This window comes from Phalangium opilio, unplaced genomic scaffold (genome assembly GCF_054372755.1).
Source record: "Phalangium opilio isolate 3A_F unplaced genomic scaffold, DU_Popi_V2 ptg000329l_1, whole genome shotgun sequence".
NCBI lineage: Eukaryota > Metazoa > Arthropoda > Arachnida > Opiliones > Phalangiidae > Phalangium > Phalangium opilio.
In genome coordinates this window covers 1,162,826-1,184,862 of record NW_028324226.1, presented here as the reverse complement: position 1 = coordinate 1,184,862, position 22,037 = coordinate 1,162,826, and positions in this window count along the sequence as shown.

Here is a 22,037-nt window from a genome sequence, read left to right as displayed (position 1 = left end):
ATGCATCTTCATAACAGCTGACAGTTCATTTTCTCCTAGCAAAAAACCCATTCACTTCTGCAGATAGTGTGTTGCTAAAAAACGATTCAGAACGAGAACGAGAGAGTGCAACCGCAAAGTAGGGGTAGGGGTTATTCTCGGTACTTAAAACAAACTCATTCAGAAAACTACGTTCCTATATATTATTATTACAGCATCGGGTCCCCCGACGTGACGACCGACCAACCGCTTCTCGGCCATTAACGTTAGAACCCAAAACGTCTTATACACAATTTAGATAGACTTCCATAGTTTGAAAATCGTCCTAAACCTATAAGAAATTTTTCCCCTATGGTTTCTTGTATATACATTAGGACTAAAAAAAATCACTCGCCTTAACACAGCCATGGGGAACTTAAGGGAAATCCGTTTTCTTTTGGTTTCGTAGCGGGGGCTTTTACCCCAGCCCCATGCAGACTATATATACAATTTCCACCTTTGAACACGCGATCTTTTCCCGCCAAAATGTATATGTATATATACATATACAAAAATGACACGGTTATGCATGCCCTTGGTCTACCTACGATTTTAGGTGGTTTTAGATATAAAAATGCTTTTTTCTTTTTACCGCGAACACGTACGTGTTTTAGTTCCCCCCCCCCCCATCTTTTTACCTTAATACCGTCTAATTTATAGCCTATTGCCTATTTCGAAATGGAAAATGGTCTAAAGCTGGAAGATTCGTGAATATTTAAAGTTAAAATCGCGAGCGGGGAAACTCCCCTACTAGGCTATTGAAAAAAGTTATTTATTTAAATGGAGATAAATTTCCTTCCATCTGCAGAACTACATTTTTTTTTTCTTTTTCCATTCTGTCTTTCTAAGTTTATTGAAAAGGCATGGCAGAATTTTAATAAGTGTATTTCGTTTACAAACTTAATTAGAGACATTTTCTAAAAGTAGACATTTAAGGTCTACAAATTGACATCGACAAGATTTCAATACATCTATCTATATTAGAACAAGAGATATCGACACACAAAGGAAGGTGAAGTGAACGGAACATTTCGCCAATGTTATTAACTATGGCCTAAAATTTGCATACAATATATACCGCGGGTTTTGAATTTATAGCAATAGGAAACAAGCCAAGGCTTAAGCGCATTCTGTATGCCGGACAGAATAAATCGAGAGTTTTCAGGGAGTGTCTAATTCAGAATTCTATCTTCCCCTTTCACTCTCTCTCTCTCCACAAGGCCTAACCATAAGTTTATAGGATATGTTCCATAAGTATAACACTACCTATACCAGAAGTGAGATAAGTAAAGGGCTCTAGCATTGATAGTAGATCCTGGGCACTGGTGAACAAATTTGAGGATTTTATGCCGCTTCCATCGCGCCTACAATAGAGAGAAAAAAATTGGTCGAGTTCCAAAAACATTTCCTACCCCCTTCCCTTCAACCTAAAGCGGCCGAACACGGACGCGGCTCCTTGAATCTAGTTCGGCCGTCTACCACCGCAAGCGTCTCACGTTTTGGAGGGAAAATTCAGAAACCGCTACTAGAGGGCCAACCGTTGGTGTGTTATCAAGAATATTCACTTTCGCCGAGTGAAGAATTTGGTTAGCTCAGTACTTCTGGTCTCATCTCACTTCTGCCTATACTTACTGAGTAGTTCGAGAACTACAAGCGAGAATTGAATACACTCAGTAAAAATTGCAGACTTACATCTTCCTATTTAGTCTGAACTTACTAAGCCTTTGACAGCGTCTCACCAGGCGTCTACGGCCTACGTCACTTCACGACAAGCTCTCAATAACCAGTGACAAACTTATAGAACATATCTTACGAACTTACGCTCTAACTAAACAAACAGCGCTTAGATTAGAGAGACGACCGAGTCTTAGCGTCGCGTCTTAAGCCTAATATTGAAGAAGAGCTACGGTTACCTATTATTAATACGTATAGAATTGAATAATTCAAAGGAATTAGTCTTTCGACGCTAATTAGGCCGAGACCTATAATATATTATTTTCCCATTAAATTTATTTCATTTAGCTTCAAATGATTCTAATCATCGATCCATAGTTGATGGATATAAGAGTAAAACAACATTACTCGACACTAGGAGAAAAGAGATTAACGCGTCTAACAGGATTTAATAACGGTGTAAAGTTATATTGATGAGGAGGTAAGTCCAAGGCTGCTCCTACGTATTCCAATGTCATTCCTACATGACAGCTCTAGAATGATGATCTATAGTGTTAAGTATATAGGCAAGTAAGTCTCTTCGGCATCTCGCTCGACTTATTCCTGGAGTATATATATACCATCGCTAGTTAATTGCATCCTTATTACCAATGTTTAATCACGCACCTGTGACCCTCCCCCCCCCCGCCTTTCCCGACCTTTCAGCCCTAGCTTGGAAATAATTATAAACAGAACTAAGCTCTTGCCTGAAATCAAATCGTTAAGCCTTGGTCCCATTGGGGATTTAAATCAAAGTGATCGTCAATTGACTAAAATAGTCGGGCCGCGCCGCTTTTATATGACGACTTAATTAGAATACCAATTTAATTAACTTATCGTTCTCCTAATTTAAGCTTAGGAGGTTTTTAGTCATCCATTAATTGTCTATTTAAATTAATTAATTTGATTACGGCCGCTGTTACGGTTAATTTGAGACATTGTTTCTTGTAAAATGTTTCCGTTTAAAATAGTAATGACTTTGATACAACGATTTTATTTCAAGATTAAATATTTAAGTCGTTATTTTCAGACAAAAAAAGGAACCCTTTTTAAAACTAAGACTGATTACTTTGTTCGATACAATTTGTTTAGAGTTACGAAAGAAAAAAGAAAATAAAAGTAAAAAAAAATCCCTTAACTTTCCTGTTGGGTTCGAAAATTAATGACGTTATAAAATCAAAAAATTACACCAGACAACATATTTTTCGAAAACCCTTCACTAAAAACCTCCGTAGCTTAACAATTAGTTCTTCTTACAAATGCTTTATGGGTTAAATCGAATCTAAGGGCCGCCATCAAAGCCCAAGACCCTTGCCCTTTGCCTTCAGTAAAATCAAGAAGTGATATCTAGTTTATTAGGGAGAAGGTATAAGATGCCTAAGTATTCGCGCCATAATCCCAGTCCCCCTTTCAAAATACAAGGGGGGGGGACGTAAAAGGAGGCCGGGGCTATTTCGCCTTTCCTCTGTCGGAAAATACGTAATTTTCGTCATTCGCGTGGCTCTGACGTGAGTTTTCAAGAACCAATTAGATGCTGGTTGTAATTTAGAGGCGAGGATTAACTCCGGACCTACGTTTGTACTCGAGATAAAGCTGGAAATGTGGCAAATTTAAACCTTCTCCCTAATAAACTAGATATCACTTCTTGATAATATCTCGTATACATTTATTTATTTTTAAAAATTATAAACAACTTTTTTTGTTCTAGAAAAATAATGAAAGAGTAGAATGGATTCCCTCGTGGCATTTTTCGTTAATCTCGCAAAGTATAAAACAAAAATTACGTTCAAACTATAATGAAAAAAAAAAATCTAGCCCCTTTTTTTAAAGTAATATATATGAAATTCAGTTGAAAAAAGAAAAACCTACATCCACGAAAGGGGGGGGGGATTAATTATGCAATATGATCTAGAATTTTTACAGGAATAGAGCAACGTCGTAGGTTACATACTCTTGGAAATATTAAATAAGGAACAGTTGCAAAGAGAAGGAATATTGATCCGACATACTTAAATATTCGCCGCACTTCGTAGTTAATTACACTAAGATTTTCGGTAAGAATAATGGGTATTTTTTTATTCCTAAGCCTTGGCCAGATTCTTTTTTTTTTAAAGTAAGGCATACGTATAGATCTAAGTTTCCAGAAAAGCTAGTAGCGTCCAGGAAGGAGTGGGAGTAGGATCAGGAGGAAGAGGGCAAATTCATTAGTGAAAAAGATCTTTTTTCGAGATCCCTCGAAAGGTCTAGAAAGCTCTCAAAATTATTATGCAGATGGTTTTCTCTCAGTGGACTTTCGATAGATCGTCTCTTTAAAAACCGCTTAAGAGATGGAAAGAATTATCTATTTTCTAGGTTGCCTTTTTTATGGTTAAGAGGGATGAAATTGAAAAAAAGAATAAAAAAATGTGTTTTTGGAAAAGGAGATATGATTTCCGAGGAAAACCAATACATTAAAACGAAACTTTTCATCCGCGTTGTACGTACAGCATCTTCCTTCCTTTTTGCATAATTTGAAAATTTTTCTCTTTGTATACAGGGTGTTTCTTATAATTCTGCCATAAATTAAGGGGGGTGTTCTTTGGATGAACGATTGTGAGTCAAAAATGCAAATTCTATCTCCATTTTGACATCAGTGCCATTGTTTTCAAGTTAAGATTGTCCAGAGTATTCTACGGATGACATCCTTAAATTTAATTAAGAAACTGATTAATACAATGATTTCTAATTTAAATAAGATGTCATATCTAAAACACTAGAATCACAATTCGAAAACAGTGTCCCTTGTGGCAAAATGGAGATGGAAGTTACATTTTCGACTCAAAATCGTTTGTCCAAAGAACATCACCTTTAATTTATTCTAGACTTACCAGTAACACCCTGTATACGAATTCGTATGGGCTTTTTTTCCCTCAAAAGTAAAAGAGAACATTTTTTGGGTGTACCAAAGGGGCGACCTCCAATTTCACGTTTTAACGCTCGAATTGCGAAACGTTTCCCGCATTTCCCAAAGCAATTCCATTAAGTTTTCAGCGATTTTCGAATCTAAATTAACGAGCAAGTTTTTAAAGAAGAAGAAAAAAAAATACGGTCCTGAGAGAGAGAGAGAGGTTCAAAATATTATAATAGAATTTTGGAGTAAAAATCTTCAATCATTAAAATTAGGTTAGTTTTGCACTTTCGCGTTGGTAAAACATGAAGGAGACCCCTATAATTTATCTTAGCTAAGAATTCATGGGGAGTTGGCAAACAAAGCTTGTATGGGTTAAGTAAAATCATGGGCATCGTCAAACCGGGGTGAGTCAGGATGATAAGACGAAGATGGCATCATCACCGTAAGAGAAGGAAGAAGTTCAAGAGCAAGTCGGGCTCATCCTTAGAAAGGGGATCATTTTCCATTGGGAAACTGGGGTTAGTATCACAAATTCGGGGTGTTTCAAGAGTAGGAATGATGTATAGTCATATTAAGAGGATACACAGATCTCTTAAGGGTCTATTAAACAAGGAAATAATTTAATTAAAGAAAATTAGATATTCTTATAATACTGACATTTTTGACTCGACCATCTTAGAGAGTACAAACTTCATTGAAGGAAAACACCAATTCTTCAATTAAGGAATCGTTTCAACAAGAGTTTTCCACGTTCCGTTCATTACAAATCGCTTCAACTCGGCTTCGCTTACAGAGAAAACACGTGATGGGATAGAGAAAGAGCGGGAACTAGCTGCGGCGCGTGCTTATTGGAAATCAGCGCGCCAAAGTTCATTCCGCGGGAAATGTCACGAGCATTTTCCCGGAAAAAGCCATGCAGTATATGGCTGCTGAAGTGCGTGCATGAAGAGGGAAAGAATTAGCGCTGTTGGGAACTCCCGCCATTTCTCTAACAACGCGCCAGCCGCTAAATTGCTTTTTAATTAGTGAGGGCATTTTGCCTCTCTCTCCACATATCCCTCCCCCCTTTCCATCTTTCTCTCATATTTTCCAACCCTATAACTCTTCCTTTTTTACCCCTCCCCCCTTATTAAATCAGGGGCTAATATAATTCCTTAAAATTTTAATATTATTTTAATCGAGTTTAAACAAACTAGGAAATATAGCTAATTAAATTAATAAGGTCTGAGATATTTCTCAATATCGCTTGTAACGCGAGCGAGCACTCTACCGTTTCTATCTTCAATAAATGTTTCTTTTTTTTAAATATAATCTCTAGAGATTCGTCATATAAAAAAGAACAAAAAAAAAAGCTCGGTGTAATTTGCCTTTAACATTTCCTGGCCCGCAAATATTACCACGACCCCACCCACGTGTTATTCAATTTAACGCTTTGAAAAGAATGAAGTAAAACCGTACCATGAATATTGACTAAATCTTAAATTCACCAAATAGGTAAGTGTAAACATCTAAAAATAAAATATCGTATTTCATTAGGCTCATGCACTTTAAGATTAAGATGTTAAATATTAAATACATATCAAAAGACGTTAGGTAGACACGAAGTCTAACGAAAAGCCTACGGAGTTTACACAAGTTGTTACTGATAAGTCTGCCATAAATTAAATTATTAGGGTCAAATTGAGTCTCAAGAAAATATGCGGTCAACAACAAATTAATTGTCCTCTAGTAACACATGTGGAGTAAGACATACCACTCTTAAATAATAACGCAATTGAACCTTTTATCTAGCAGAAGCGCACTATTAAATGAGTATTAATTTATGGCAGACCTATCATAATTAAGCTACTTTAGTTTCTGACCTAATTTCCTCACAGTGCAGTGAGCGAAAAAGGCTAAGACATACATAATGACGCTAACTAAAAGTTATTTCAACGCCAAGATATTATTCTAAATAATTAAACTAAGAGCATAATCGGTAGAAGTGTATTTCGTCTAAAACCGTACCGTCCACACACACTAAGGTCTTTCCTAATATTAACCCGCTTGAGCCTAAATTAGCATTCCCTTTTTAAAAGAAACCCGAGGAGGGGGAAAAAAGGAGAGAAGCGGATGTCCCCCCACTTAAACAAATTGATCGAAAGCCTTTCAAAATATCGGTATAGGGGGGTGGGTTTAACCCTTCGCTAAAAAGACTAAACAAAAAAGAGATTTTTCTTTTGACTAAAGAAAAAATAAAAGTATTTTTCTCTGGATTCTTTTTTTATTTACAACTTTCCAATTGAAAAGAGGCTTGGGATCTAACAAAGGCTTAAAACTTTTTGCCCGTCAACGAAATCAATTGCTTTAAAACGTTTCCCGAAAACGAATAAGCTACTTACGGACGGTGGCGGTTGAAAAACAAATATTTTAAATCTCGAAAAATAATTTTCAGAGTGAAGTCACCCACCAGGCTGAATCATCCCCATGCATTTCTCCATAGCCCCTGTAAATGTATTCAACCGCAATACACCAATGTATACATTTTTCCGAAATTAAAATTTTTGAATGAACGCATGCATACCTTGTTTATTTTTAAGACATGGGCGTTCGAACAGGAAATTGGGTGCGGTTATAAATCGGTTGGGAGCCCACAGGCATTTGTAAACACATTTTAGGGTGATAAAAATAAGAAAAACGGTTACCTGCAACGCTAATAGAAAAAAACCCTGAACAAAGTACATCACTATTTATTAGCGTTTTATTGCTGGACATTACCAGAGGGACCAATAGGGTGCTAGTATTATAAGGAAATGATGTTATTTCGACCCCAAAACGGAAATAAGGTAGGAAACGGGGGCCCCATATCCATGATTGCTCCCAGTAGATGTCAGGGTATACTATATATATATTCTTCTATAGCTATTTACGGAAAAAATATTGTTTATTTCCTATGGTAGTTTCAAAAAACTGTCAAATTTATCACATAGATCCGAAGCTTTCTTTATGGATTACCCCAAAATAACAAAAGGGTGCTTAAGAAATTCAACCTTTAAGCACGATCCCTATAAGGGGAAAAAGTTATTGGGGCGTATATACTGCCTTGACCATGGTCATCGTATAATAGTGTACTCTTACTCTTAGAAAAAGTAGCCAGTGGCCGAAAGAGAGGAAGGAAGGAGGAGGAATGGGTATACAATCCCTCTTCCGAAATCAAACCCTCTCAGTGACCCCCCCCCGCGTTGCCCCATCACTCCTCTTTCAGTTGGTCAAGTCAAGGAGGCGAAAGGCATCCATGCCATATATGGTAGCGGTCACTATAGTTACCTACCCATAGAAACTCATTCGCTAAAGGATACGTATATCCCTATAAAACGAGGCTTATGGACTTTGGGAGATAGCAGAAGAATCATCCTCTGGAAAAAAAGTGCCTTGTCGCCCTTGGCAAAAGAGAAGACGCCGGGTGCGTACGAGGATCGTGCTTGGACTTTGAGAGTAGATTCCCGGACGGTCAAACAATGACTGGTCAAGCGAAGAAGAAGGCACCCCCAGCTAGCAGCTAAAAACACCCTTCAAAAATGACCCCCCAAAGGCAATATAGGATTGTTGTTTCCCTCGAAAGGCGAAAAATGCGTCAAAGAAACCGACAGTCGGATTCGACTAATATCGCTTACAAACGTAAAAAGATAAACAAGGCGTGAGTGAGAAGTCAGGTGGAAAGCTTTTCCCCGCAAACCATTTTGTTTGTTATTTACCCTATATAATTACCGTCATTGAGAAGAAGACATATTTGTAATTCCTCGTTAAAATCATACAGGGGGTTTCTGATAAGTCTGCCATAAATTAAAGGGTGTGATCTATGGGTCAAATTGAGTGGATAGTGTCAAAGAACATTTAGTTCCAGCGATATGGGTTCCCAAACATTGATTGTCCCCTAAACAAGGAAATAGTTACACATGTGCAGTAATTACCTTCACTTTACCAGCGTACGCCCACTTCTACCCATTTAATAGTATTTACACTTCTGCTTTGGACAAAGCTTCAATAACGTTCTTAGACTGAAGCCTATTGAAGGCTGATAATTCTTACACCACGTGTAACTATATTTCCTTATTTTAGAGGTCAATCAATATTTGTTAGCCCATATCTCCTTATAACTAAATATTATTCGACACTTTCCACTCAGTTTGAGCCTAAGAACACACCCTTTAATTTATGGCAGACTTATCAGAACCACCCTGTTTGGTTTATCTACGGTTAAATTTGAAAACAACAACAAAAAAAGAACACATAACTCAATTTTAGTTCCGATTTCAGCTTTCGATTTTTTTTAGGGAGCAAAGTGTGGTGGTGGTGGTTTTATTTTACCCGTGACCGTATATTTGGTACGTGATTTCGACGTTAGCAAACCCCAAAATTTATAGCCCTTCTAAAACGAAAAGTAAAAATTCTATCCCCTTATCAAATATTTCTCTGGGAACGAACCAAGCGAGCGAGAGAGCGAACGAGTTCAAAAGCTAAGACGCTAGTAATTGGATCCTTGGGATGAGGAGATAGATTTATAAGATTTATAAAGCCCCCAATATTGCTTGCAATATTAACGAGGATCTGCAACTAAAACCCCAAACAGCCAAAACTTTCTTGTTTACTCGACGGTATAATATAAAATTCCCCAAGGATATTTATCAATTATTAAAAATGAGGCTTAATGACTTGGGAAGTCATTTCAAAATTGATTATTTAACAATAAATGAAACAATGAAAACTTGAAACGTTTTCGGATTAAAGAAATAAATAAATAAACCCTATTTCTTGAACTAAAAATGTTTTTTTTTTTTTTAAAGAAGTGGATATTGAATATATTGAACCGAAAACAGTGGAAATATACTGTCAAACAAATGCATGGTGACGCCATTTCTCTTTAATGATGGAAAATGAGTTTGAAAGAGGGGGGGGTGTTCCTGGTTATTAATTACAACTCGGTCTACTAACGTTAACTCGAGAAATTAAACTGCAATTAATTAATAAGAAGGGGAGTGTCAGTTTTTGGGGGGGACGAAGAGAAGAGTGGGAGAGTTTGTCGACTTTTAATCAAATTCGAAAATAATGTTTGGCGGATGAGATCAAAAAGGCGTGTTGCTGTTTTTTTTAGTGTGTGTTTAAAACGGGCGTGTCTTCGATGGGTTACTTAAACGTTAATCAAAGTTTATTAATTACCCCTTTCCGTGCCAATCATATAAGTCGAATTATTTAAGAAAGAAAGATTAATATAACACTCACGTTTTGATGGGTTGACATTGAAGTGACTGATTGATTTAGTAATAAACGTCACCTGCAAAAACAAACAAACAAAATATTTTTTAATACAAAAATGTTTTAAAACTTTAGTACGAAATATTTAAGAACTTATCTAATGGCATTTAAAATAAAAATATAGGCCTACATGGGCAAACCAATGATTAAAAATAATCATCTTCAATGGAAATATATTTTAGCCTCAAGCATAAACATTCTCAAAAATCCAAAATATGGAAAATTTTCCCCCAATTAAAATCGTAACTCAGTAATTATACCTGGAAGCCTAAAAATACGCAAAGTATAAATTCTACTTCCGACTTCCAAGCAGGGTAGACCTATACGCTACATCATTTTTAGTTCATACTAAATTTCATACTACAGTAAAATTTCGCCAACATCGTATATGTGTGTGTGTGAACCGTAGCTAATAAATCCTTCAAAAGGTTTCCGGCGCGAGGACCAAACTTTCTTCAAATTAATAACGAAACCCTCCCTCCCTCTTGTTATTGTTAAAAATGCCAAAAGGAAAGTCTAGCCTGCGCTATAACAGCAACTACAAAATGGAACGGGGATCCCTCCGATACATTCATTAATTACTCAAGAAGAAGACAAAACGAGTAGCTGAGACGCGAAATATACTGTATAACTATAACAGGAGGGTTGGGACGATATAGATTTATTCCAGGCGCCTTAGATACGCCCGCACGTGACCCTCCCAATACGTTATCAGGTAAAGTCCAGCACCACCTGTGCTTTATAAACAGTACATTCACTACATTCCCCGTTAGCTTCGCCATAATCAATCTGTTCATTTTACTACAAGGCACGGTCTTCTACTGTATGGACCATTTCGTTACAAACGCGGGACTAGTCTAGGAGTAAGTCTGAACCATGGTTATATTTTCAAGATGAAGGCGTGTTTAGCGGGTTTCCGAAACTTCCTGGACGTATGCCTTGTTTAAGTATATCATCTATGGACTGTCTGTCACGCCAGGGAGAAGCTATGATGAATAGAGTTCGGTAAGCGAGGTGGCAACCTACTATAAAAGGTTTCCCTAAAAATATAATACCTAGACAGTACACCACCGTTCAGTTCCGTTTCCCACCCTGAGCTTTATTACATTCACCCTACGGTTGACGCCTTTGCTCTATACTTCACTGTCGCTCGAGGCAACCCGCATAGACATCGATAGAAAATGACAAAATGCTTACGAGACTCGATTCTACTTAATTCCATTAGATTTTGATTTTATTTCTCATATCTACGTCGCTATCTGTTCTAGGACCCGAGGCTACTTTTAAAAGGGAACCTTTCTTTTTTATACTGGGACTTTCATTTTGGTAGCGTTACAATGACACTAGATGAGTGATTGAAACGCGGTACGACGCACTCTCCGCCGCGTTGAGGCAAAACTTTCCCCTCTCGACTCTATCAGTCTTTGTTGCTCTCGACGCCTTTTTAAGAAACACTATTTAATATTCGAGTTATTTAAGAAGATACGTGCATGCACGCAAGCAATCTTTTCATAATTATGTCAGACTTATCATACCCGATGGAAGAATTTGTTTATAAAAACATGATAATCCATCTATTTCAGTGTAAACTCAATATAGGAGTTTCTCCAAAACTCGCGTTCGATATAACCCGCTCTTAAAGCAAAAGATGCGTCGGGTTCTACATATTATACTATAAAAGAACAGCCTTGTTCTGAATATAAACGGAAAAATGTTCAACAAAAAGGGGATCACTTATTACAAAACAATTAGTCTTTAATTAGTCTAACATAACTACTGCTTCGACATGTTTAGAAGCGTCTGCTAGCCAGAACCCCTTACCCCTAAGAGATTGGTTGAACCTATTCCGTGCGGGTCTGACTGCAGACACCTCTAAACATGGCGAGGCAGTAGTCAGCGTTTTTAGGGCCAAATAAATAAATGGTAATTACTTTTAAATAAGAGATAATTTATTTTTCTTATATTCTCCTTTCTATTTTTAGAAAAACGGCCGTTCTTTTAAGGTATAATGTTATGTTGCCTGAACCTTTCCTTTAAACGAAAAGGCGGTGGTATAACCCACTAGGTACTATACCACTTGAGCGAGCAAGTACAAGGACAAGGATGCGGGTGACTGTCATACACTTCTAACATAAGATCGAGGGAAACGCCCACACAGACATTCGGACAAGAAGTGAACTATCTCGGATATAAATTATATCTCCTTCAGACGTAGACTCTCAGCATCCCGCGATGCATTTCTTAACATCCATCCATCTCTTTGCTCTTCATCTTCCCGATCCCTAGACATCCTCCTTTTCTTTCTAAGCTACTCTAGAGCTAGACAATCGTAACGATATACAATGAAAACTTGTGACTAAGCCAGCCAGTGACCCGTCAGTCAAGTCCCTGACATTTTTAGCTACTCCCCCGAATTCAATACAATCTGTTTCAGAAAATAAGAACTTTTTCTTGTAAAAATATATTTAATTTTGGAGTGACACAAATTAAACTAGTAAATCATTGCGATCCCATCAGTGGAATATGCAAATACCTTCTTAAATAGATTAAAAAAATACAAGAAATACTTGCAAAATTATTATAATATATCCATAGTTTTAAGTATGGTCTAGCGTTAACTATACATTCTGTGTATTGTTAATGTATGGTCATTTAGTCGAAAGAGAATTATAGGAAGATCTATGTTTTCCCGGGTCCTTAATATAAAGCGTAATTAATTGGAATATAATTAGGAGAGATGGTACGTAACGTTACCGAGAGGTATAATCTTATATTGGAGCCACCAAACACGTATCACGTCGTCCATACCGCCCTGATCAATTTCCAAAAGGCGCCCAAATTTCCCAGGAACCAAGTTAAGATGCCAAACAGTCAAATGACGCGGCTAAGATTAAGATAAAATTTCGATAAGAGGCATGCAGTCGGTTGTTTGGCGCCCTCTATTCCCCCCTCTCTCCCTCCAACCTTTAACCTTTCAAGTCGTCTACAAATATTTCGCGCGCACTAAAGCCAATATAACACGAGGCAAGCTGTTCCATCACCGGTGTGTTTTCAAATCAACTCCGTATAACGTCACTTTACAACCGTTCCGTATATGGTGTAGGTCACTGTACCAAACGTCGGGATTGAGCCCATTGCGTTAAATTGGTTAGAAATTGGAAAGTATCCGATGTCTTTACGGGGGGATGATGCAAAATACGAAATATGGCTTGTTTACACCAAGGCCTAACTTCTCTCGTTTCGCTCTAATGCGTTTAACTTACAAACAAAGGGGGTGGGGGTTTTGGAAGACCCCCAATATGTGTACGGAATAGGGTGGGGGGGATTTGTTAATGACGTGTTTACCCTATTGATTGAGCTTCCCGTTCGCTCGGTCGGGGTCGCCAAGGCCACCCCATCCCCCGTCCCGCGTTCGATTTATAACGTAACGTTTAAAGCTAACCGTAAAATTGATAAACAATTAATTAGAACTGGGAAATATTATAATATATTTAAAGTTAATTTCGTTAACTATTCCGAAGAGCGGATTTGCGTTCGATCGAATACGCAAATCCACGCGTCAGTCGAATTTAAATGAGAGATTGCTTGTTTAGCCTAAATTCTAGGATACGCGTGGTCCAAATTATTAACTTAAACAAAGGGGGCAATACCTGCCTGCGCTATTCATAGCGGATGCTGCGAAAATTTCCAAATTTCTCGCTCTATTTGTCTTGATCATTAAATAACTCTGAAAGCCTTTTAAAAGGGTATAGAAAACTCTTTATGAAATTAGCAATTTAAATTAACATGAATATTTCGTGATGGTTAATCCCATTGTTGTTAATCTTAAGCTACGGCGTTTAGTGTCAATTTTCATAGGGGTATGTTATTAATGAATTTAAATCCGCAAACTAAAGGAGCAAGTCCCCCCGCTTTTATTAATTCCACCGTAATCGAATTAAGAAGCGAAAGTAAATTTTACCTGAAACGTATTTTCCATAAATATATTAATATAATAATAAGAAGTAAATAATGTCTCTCTTCGAGAGAGAAGTGTACCACAAAGAGGTGTAATTGTAACATGACTCTTACCAACAAAGGAACATTTGGAGAAAGGTTACTAAACCGAATCACATACGCGATAAATAGTTCCCTCATCATTACTCTATTTGCCAAGGCGCGCTTGTTGATTTTTTCCCACGTCAAGACAATCAAGGTTTGTGGTTTGATTGCTGAGGATTTAGAACTGCCAAACAATCATATAATTCACCCCACGGTGAGATGTCCATCTGAAGTTTGATGAGCGGGAGAGCAAGAATCACGTTACATAACCAAAGTATTAAGATGATACAGAGTGTCATCCTTCTTCTATTATCCCCTTCTGATACAATGTATACCCATATATTCCTAAATTAAAATGGCCTAAACGATAGATATTGGTGAAACCTAAAATCTTCACCCAATATTTCTCATTTTTTTATAGCGAATATCTATAAATATCAAATGAGAAGCGACAACACACACCCTCGTATATTTCGCCATATTTCCACCCAAACACAGATAGATATTTCAACCTTAGTTTATACTAGACAGGATACTATAAGCTACGAATCGCAACCGATAGAAAAAAAAATTGGGAGAATATATTCAGCAATAGTCTAAACTTAACATGAAAAATATTGGGGGATAAATTGAGTATTTTTTATCCTTTCCAACTTTCTCTAAGATTGTTTGATATTCCGGAAAAGCAATTTTATAGGAGCAAAATATCCGTTGATGACTAACCAATAGAGAACTCGGAAAAGGTCGAGTTATTTTTTCCTCGTCATTTGTGGACCAGAGAACTTTTTTATTTCTTCTATTTCTCAATCCAGTCTCATCTCCTCTGAGTTTGCAGTAAAGTATAAACAACAGCGGAGTGATTTCCACGAAATAAAATTGAATAGCCTTAGAAAACATAACTTGGGAAGCAAAATATATACGCAATCGGAATTTTTTTTTCTTTCAAAAACTCGGGTGTCCAAATGCATTCCGACATAAAAACAGGGCCGTCAATCGGTTCGTGAATAAATCTACGAGGCGTCGTAAAAAAACAACCTAACCTTCTCTGCTTCTAAAACGTATAAAAGAAAAGAAAATAATATAACACAAGAAAAATTACGAATAAGTAATATTAAAAGCTACGTGTGTTAAATAAAAATCATCTCAGAATGCGAAATTTTGAATCCTATAAGTGGTTTATTTGTTTCTTTGATATATTTTGTTAAAATCAAAATTTATTTTAATTAAAACTATAGGGAAATTATGGTTCATTAGAAGTGATAAGGTTGAGTTCTTCTGAAGGTTGAGACAGAGGCGAATTAACCCATGGTCATTAAGCCTATTAATAACGACCTATTCTAGACCCCCGTAACAATTTTGCTTAATTAATAACCCCTAAATAACCATAGTTTTAATTAAAATTAAAGTTGAATTAAAAATTTCTCTAACTCAAAACCAAGACACGAACACACAACGAGCACAAACAAACGTCCCAATAAGCTACGCTTCCCTAACATACCGGACACACGTAGATATAAATTTTGGATCCAAATTTACACCCTGTTCTTCCAACCTTAGAAAGACAGAATTCCCATACAAATTTCATCAGAAACATTGACCATTCCTAGATGATTCCTAACCATATACCATACTATTTTTTTAGTTTTATTCCATTTTCATTCTCGTATTACGCAGAAAGAAAATAAAGCTAGAAGTAGAAGAGGGGGCTTGAATTTGATATGCCGTAATAAAACGTATGCGGACTTTTATATTCAATGATGTATGAATTATGTAAAATAGCTAGTATTCCTTCTTTTTCCCTAGCTCCGCGGCTCGAGTATACGACGTCCCAGTCAAATGCCCTTTTTACCAAGAACCACTCACTATACGGATCTCGTGTTCTGTACAATTCCCGGTAGAATAGCTTCTCTATAGCAAAAGAGCGAATTTCTATATAGTGTATATATATATATATATATATATATATATATATATATATATATATATACTATTCAATTCCAAATTTGCAGTTGGAAAACGGAAGGAAACGCGACTCGAATTCCAGCAGCAGCAAAAATATTTTTGCGGAAAATCCCACGAGTTCCAGCATGCAGTAAAACATTTTCAAGAGTCGAGAGAGAGAGAATATTTCACGGGAAATAGACTAAGGGAAAATTTTAAAATGATTAATTTTAGGTCAAATAAATCCCTTTTAAATTTAATCCGGGCTAAAATATATTCTTTTTTAATCGATAGAGAGTCTAAAATAATGAATGAACCAATTGGAAACATGTTTCTATCTACAATATTAAAAACTAAACAAAGAATTATGATCCAGATAGGGACACACAGCATTAGTTGGGGCAAGTAGTATAAAAGTAGGGGAAGTCCAAGTCGTCCAATAAGGATAGTCCCCAGTGCTTCGCGGGCAAGCCCAACGTGTAGTGTCCATATCAGAAACGCAATTGTTCGTGTCGTCTTTAATATTATCATAAGTCTATTATGTAAGGTCCCCATAAGTATGAATCCCCAATTAGGTCCTGCACTACGGGCATTGTACTCGTATTAACATTTTAAAAACTTAGCGGGTACGATAAGCGCGCCATCTATGCTTCAAAGAGCGTTTGTTTTTACCGGAAGTTAGGGAAGGACCTTTTTTTTAGAGTTGAGAAATGGCGGCGCCTTGTTAGCCAGTTTGTTTTATGTCGGTGTTTAATTTGGTAAAGTTATGGATCATATTTTAAGTGCAACACCGGTGGTACGTAAATTAGAGAAAAATGAAAGCACTCCTTGCCATGTTTACCTGGAAGATCAAGATCAATGCAAAGTTGGCACCTCTAATTGGGAAACGCCTGTTAAGCCTTGTTCATCGTGTGATAGTATGAAGTTCAAAAACAAGGAAATTAAAACCGTAATCTTTAATAACACTTTCAATTGAGTCTACTATTGAAGCATTAACTGACTGAGGTAATGGAACTGGGGACCTTACATAATAGACTTATGATATTATAGATAAAAACATGGTTCCAATTAATATAGTCATTATGTTATACGCCCTTTGGACTAAAAAAAAAAATAAAATAAACCTAGCATATAGTATCCCTTTAATTATCTTATCCCCAAAAACAAGAATACTTCATCGCACAAATTAGTTAATCTTTTAATTACCAGTTCCTTATGTGTGGCCAAAAACCCACTCTAACTGCATTATCGTTACGTGATTGTGTCTTTCATATCCGATTATTAAAAGGTTGTCTGTCTTTTGGGGGGGGTTATGGACGGTAATCCATGGTGGTTCCGATTGTGAATGTCGCCTGGCCGCGTCCTTGACGTTACCCTAATCTCAAGCTATATACAACTTCCGTATTTTCTGTGCCTAGCAACTCCATTGTATGTTAGTCTTTCAGGAAGAGTTCCGAATTATTTCTCCTAACGCATCCCGTTCGGAACTACACACATAGTGTACGAGTAAGTAACTAGGGGAATGGGACCTCGCGTTGGTGAAGTCAATCAAGGGGGATTTGTGTTTACCCGAGTATTGATTGTATTTACGCGGCTGAATGGATTGCCAGAGAAAGAATCTCGAAACTCCATTGTCGCCCGCATGCAGAGATGAATAAAAAAGGAAACTAGAATTTTCCCCTCATAACGCGATTTAGGGAGAGAGCTACTTGTACCAACCGACGAAAAGGAAATTATGTTCCATGAAAGCTTTGCCAAAATTATTAGAGATAGTTCGTCGAAACTACATTTGGGATTTGTAGCTATGCGATTAATTTTCGTTAACATTCAGAGCATCTTATGACGTATTCCATTTTAGTGATCTGAGATCACTCGCCGTTTGATCTATTATGTCACAAATTCGGACAGAGAGGGCCAAGATCGTTAATTGCAGATTGCTCTAGAAAAAAAATACGCATCGTTTCCGGAGCTGCTATGAACGTCAGTTTTCTTTTTACCCATAAAAACGTCTTTACAGATATAGCCACAAATCATCCGCACTGATCGGGCCACGGGTCAACCGGATTAAAGTCTAGTGTGAACTGTTCTAAGATGTATCAAATATAACACTAAAATGTTTTCAGTGCGCTCCGATAGCGTCACAGAGCAGTAAATGAAATGCGCTATAACAAATCAACTACAATTTTAAATCTCGATTACTTTATGCGATTGACTTCGTGCAAAAGATGAAATTACTTAGTTTCAGTCTCTCAAATCTTAACTTTAAACAACTTCACGCTTTTAAAAAAGGTGCAATTGTAAAATAAAATAAAATTGCGCATTTGGGAATTAAACCGCGTTGCTTGTGGCCATATACGACACTTTGGATAAATTTCCGCCAAACTTATTCTAAAGAATCCAGTTTAAATTTTAAATTCTTAATTTTGTTTCTGGCATCTTTAAATATTTCATAGCGATATTAAATAACAAAAAAGGAAATGGGGTTTCATATTGAAAACAAAGAAATCATAGCAGTAGAAAAATGTCTGTAAATATTTTACGACCATCTCGGAGAGAAGGTAAAAAAAAATCATATAGTTCGTTTCGTTTGTTTTTAAGATTACAGCGCCCCGTACGGGAATAAAGTGAACGTCTGGGGGAAAATATTGACTTTCATGGAGAACACGACTGGGAGGAGCAAAGGTCTAAAAACTAGCGTATCTTTTCTAATGCAAGGCCTACGGGGTAATATTCAACTCGGAGCAGGCGGTTTTCCAACGATAAGAAAAAGGTAACTTTTATATATATACGTTTTAAATTCTCGTAAATTCCGCAACGGCGAAAAAATATTTTACAGTGAAAATCCATAGGTAAAGAATTAAATTCCGCCGGCGATTTTCGCCAAATGAAACCAGCGATTGGGAAAAGAAAAAGGAAAAAAGGGGTTATATAAGATTCGACTAGACTTTGCGAATAGGAACTTTAAAAATTTTAAGAACGTTAACCTTAAGACATAGCCAGAGGGGAAATAGGTCTTAAGGTATACGTGAAATCTTGTTTTTACTTCTGTTACGCTGGAAAGGCAAGGAGCTATATAGTACAGGAGGAATTTTCGTCCATTTCACATTATTGCTGGATCCCAGGCATTTCCTGCTCTTATTTTCCGGCTGGCTTAACAGGACGCCTGACCCCTTCTCCAGCAGCGCACCCAACCCACAACCCTTTGCGCGCGCATTTCTACCATTCTCGGAGAAGGAGAAAATTCGGCCATCGGTTCTTCTTACACGCAAGAATTTCTTTCGTCAGAAGTTTCTAGCTCAAAAGGAATTAAACCCTGAATTGGATCAACGCCCATAATCTGAAGTAAACTACAGTTGTTTGCCCAAAAATTCTTACCTATAATAAGTCCTGACTGACTGATGTACTGCTAGAGATCTGCAGCGACGTTTCGCCTAAGTGGAAGTAATGGGGCAGGAAATATTTTTCCAATCCGCCACCATCTTGGAAAATGGAGGCCAGAAATGTAAAAAAAGCTATGATAATGAAATAAAGTGTGAACCGATTTAACTAATATTTAGTACAATGGTTCCCTATAGCCTATATTCGGGGTTGACGGCTTTTAGGGTTCAACTCACCGCCATCTTTTAAAATGGCGGTCCAAAAAGTAATAAAATCACCGAGCACCTTTTTACGCTAATTTTAAAAATATTATTTTTGTAGGATAGTATGTAAGAAAGCCAGCTTGTAGGCGAAAACTGTCCCTTGTTAACTATATGGCCCCTGTAAAAATGTTTCACCCGCTGTACATCAGTGCCCTACATCTTTGCTGCATGCCAGTTGCAAATTTCAATACACACGCGTGTAAAACTTTCGTATATGGACTGCAATAGCAGGAGGGAACCATCTTTGGAAGGACGAAACGTCTACCTCGTTAACCGGCGTCCAGCCGTGAAATTGCCGGGACAAGAAACAGTGTTGGAAAGCTAGGTTTTGGGTTATACGCTTTTCGGAGCCGTTAAGCCTAGACCGATCCACGTTTCCGGATATATAGAGATGATATTCTAACCGTTTAATAGCCAAGAAGTTTTCCCTCATAAACGGATTAAATATCAAAGCACCCCCCTTCCCACCCAACCATCTCTAAGTTAAGTTTAACTTCGCAACCTTAGTAATAGGAAAGAAAAAAACAACCCTTATTAAAAACTTTTGACGAAGGATGCTAAGAAGATTAAGGATGATGATGAAAAAAAAAATGAAATTTGAGTTTTTGATTTGATCCTAAAATCGATAACTCAGTAAAAAAAAACCCCCATCAAAGAATTTTTCCCAGTTGAGATATACTCCTTCATTATTCAAATTTTTGGGCCTACTATAGAGTTGTTGCAGATTTAACAACAAAAAAAAAATAATAAAAAAATAAAGCAGAGAAAAGTGCAAACATTTTTTTTTTCTTCTAGACTTAATGCAACTTAAATTGTATTCTCTTTCGGAAGTGGGGCTAAAAAAAAGTAGTTATTCTAAATTTGTCTAGGGGTAGGTATAAGCTTTCCAACTGACGGCAACTTCGTAACTTTCGTATATACAGGGTGTTTCTGATAAGTCTGCCATAAATTAAAAAGGAGATTCTTCGGGTCAAATTGGGTTGAAAGAACAATGGAGTTTGCAACATTTAGTTAAGGAGTTATGGGCTCCCAAACATTGATTGGCCCCAAAGCAGGGGATATATTCAAACATGTGAAGTTAATTAGCTTTACGTTACCTGGGTGCCCGCACTTTTACGCAGATAATAGTACAATTCTATAATAGATAAAGATTCAGTAACGTTCTTAGATTGAAGATTATTTAAGGCTGCTTTGTCTTACTAACACATGTGCAGTTATTTCCTTGTTTTAGGGGCCAATCAATGCAACTATAAATATTGCAGACCCCGGCATGTTCTTTGAAGAACACTTTCCACTCAATTTGACCCTAAGAACACAGCACCCTTTAACTTATGGCAGACTTATCAGAAACACCCTGTATAAAGAAACCCGAGAACTAGTTCCGCGAATATAGTGGCGGTAAATAATATAGAGCTTTCATAATATTCATAGATTTTTTCCGCTTTCCTTGAAAAAACGAAAGAAAAGGAAGGCAGGAAAATAAGGAAGTTATAGACCCGGCAAGTTCAAAAAAACTTTTGCGTACACTTTTCTTATAAATAGCAGAAAAAAAAAGAGAAAAAGCATAACGTTATGTTCACCCTCTAAGAATCAACTGGGAAAACTAGAAGGATTTGTATTAGAGTGCGGAGTTTTTCCTGGAGGTTTATCCTTATTTCCTACTACATTATCATTGGTTGAAATAAGCTGAAAATACTATACATCCCCGCGAATTCTTTATTCAAATTTCCCTTCTTTTTTTTTGGTCGGAGTCATGCAGGAAGATGCTGAGGAGGATGGAGAGAGAGAGAGAGAGAGAAGAAAAAAAATACGGTTCACCTTTTTTAAAAAGATGCTGGACACTCGTTTCTCTTACAGGAGATTTATCTCTTAATATTTAAAGGATTTAAGTAAGAAGTTTCCGACCACTTGGAACGGGAGCCACATTAAAAAGCGTCGAAGCTAGCAAGGCCACAAGAACGTGAGTAGATTTTTTAAAATTTTTACTTCCTTGGTAACTTATAAGGCAAGAGAAGAAGAAGAAAAAAAAATAAGCCGTTATTCTAATGCTAAACCAAAAAGGTTTTTTAACGAACCGTGGTGTGTGTGTTATGTGCAAGGCTGATGATATAAAAATGCCTTGACTTCAAATACTATGTAGAGATAGTATATAACGATAGTGGGGATAGTATCTTAGGGGAATTTGTAGGTATTGAGGGAATACCGGCTCGGTGATAAATGGGTTCGTGCGGAAGTAAAGATATATAGCGCGGTGTGACTGAATTCCTTCCTATAAAAAATATAGCCGCGAAATTTAAGTGGCTGTAACAATCGTTATTTTATAAACAAAATAGACATTCATGGGAATATTTTCAAAATTCATAGACATATTAAAATATGTTTATATTAAAATTATATTTATATTAATATTAAAAATTTTCCAAATTACTAATTTAGACCCTAAGAAACGGAAGAACGGCGGGTGAGAACGGAAATGAAAAAGGGTTGAAACGGAAGTACGA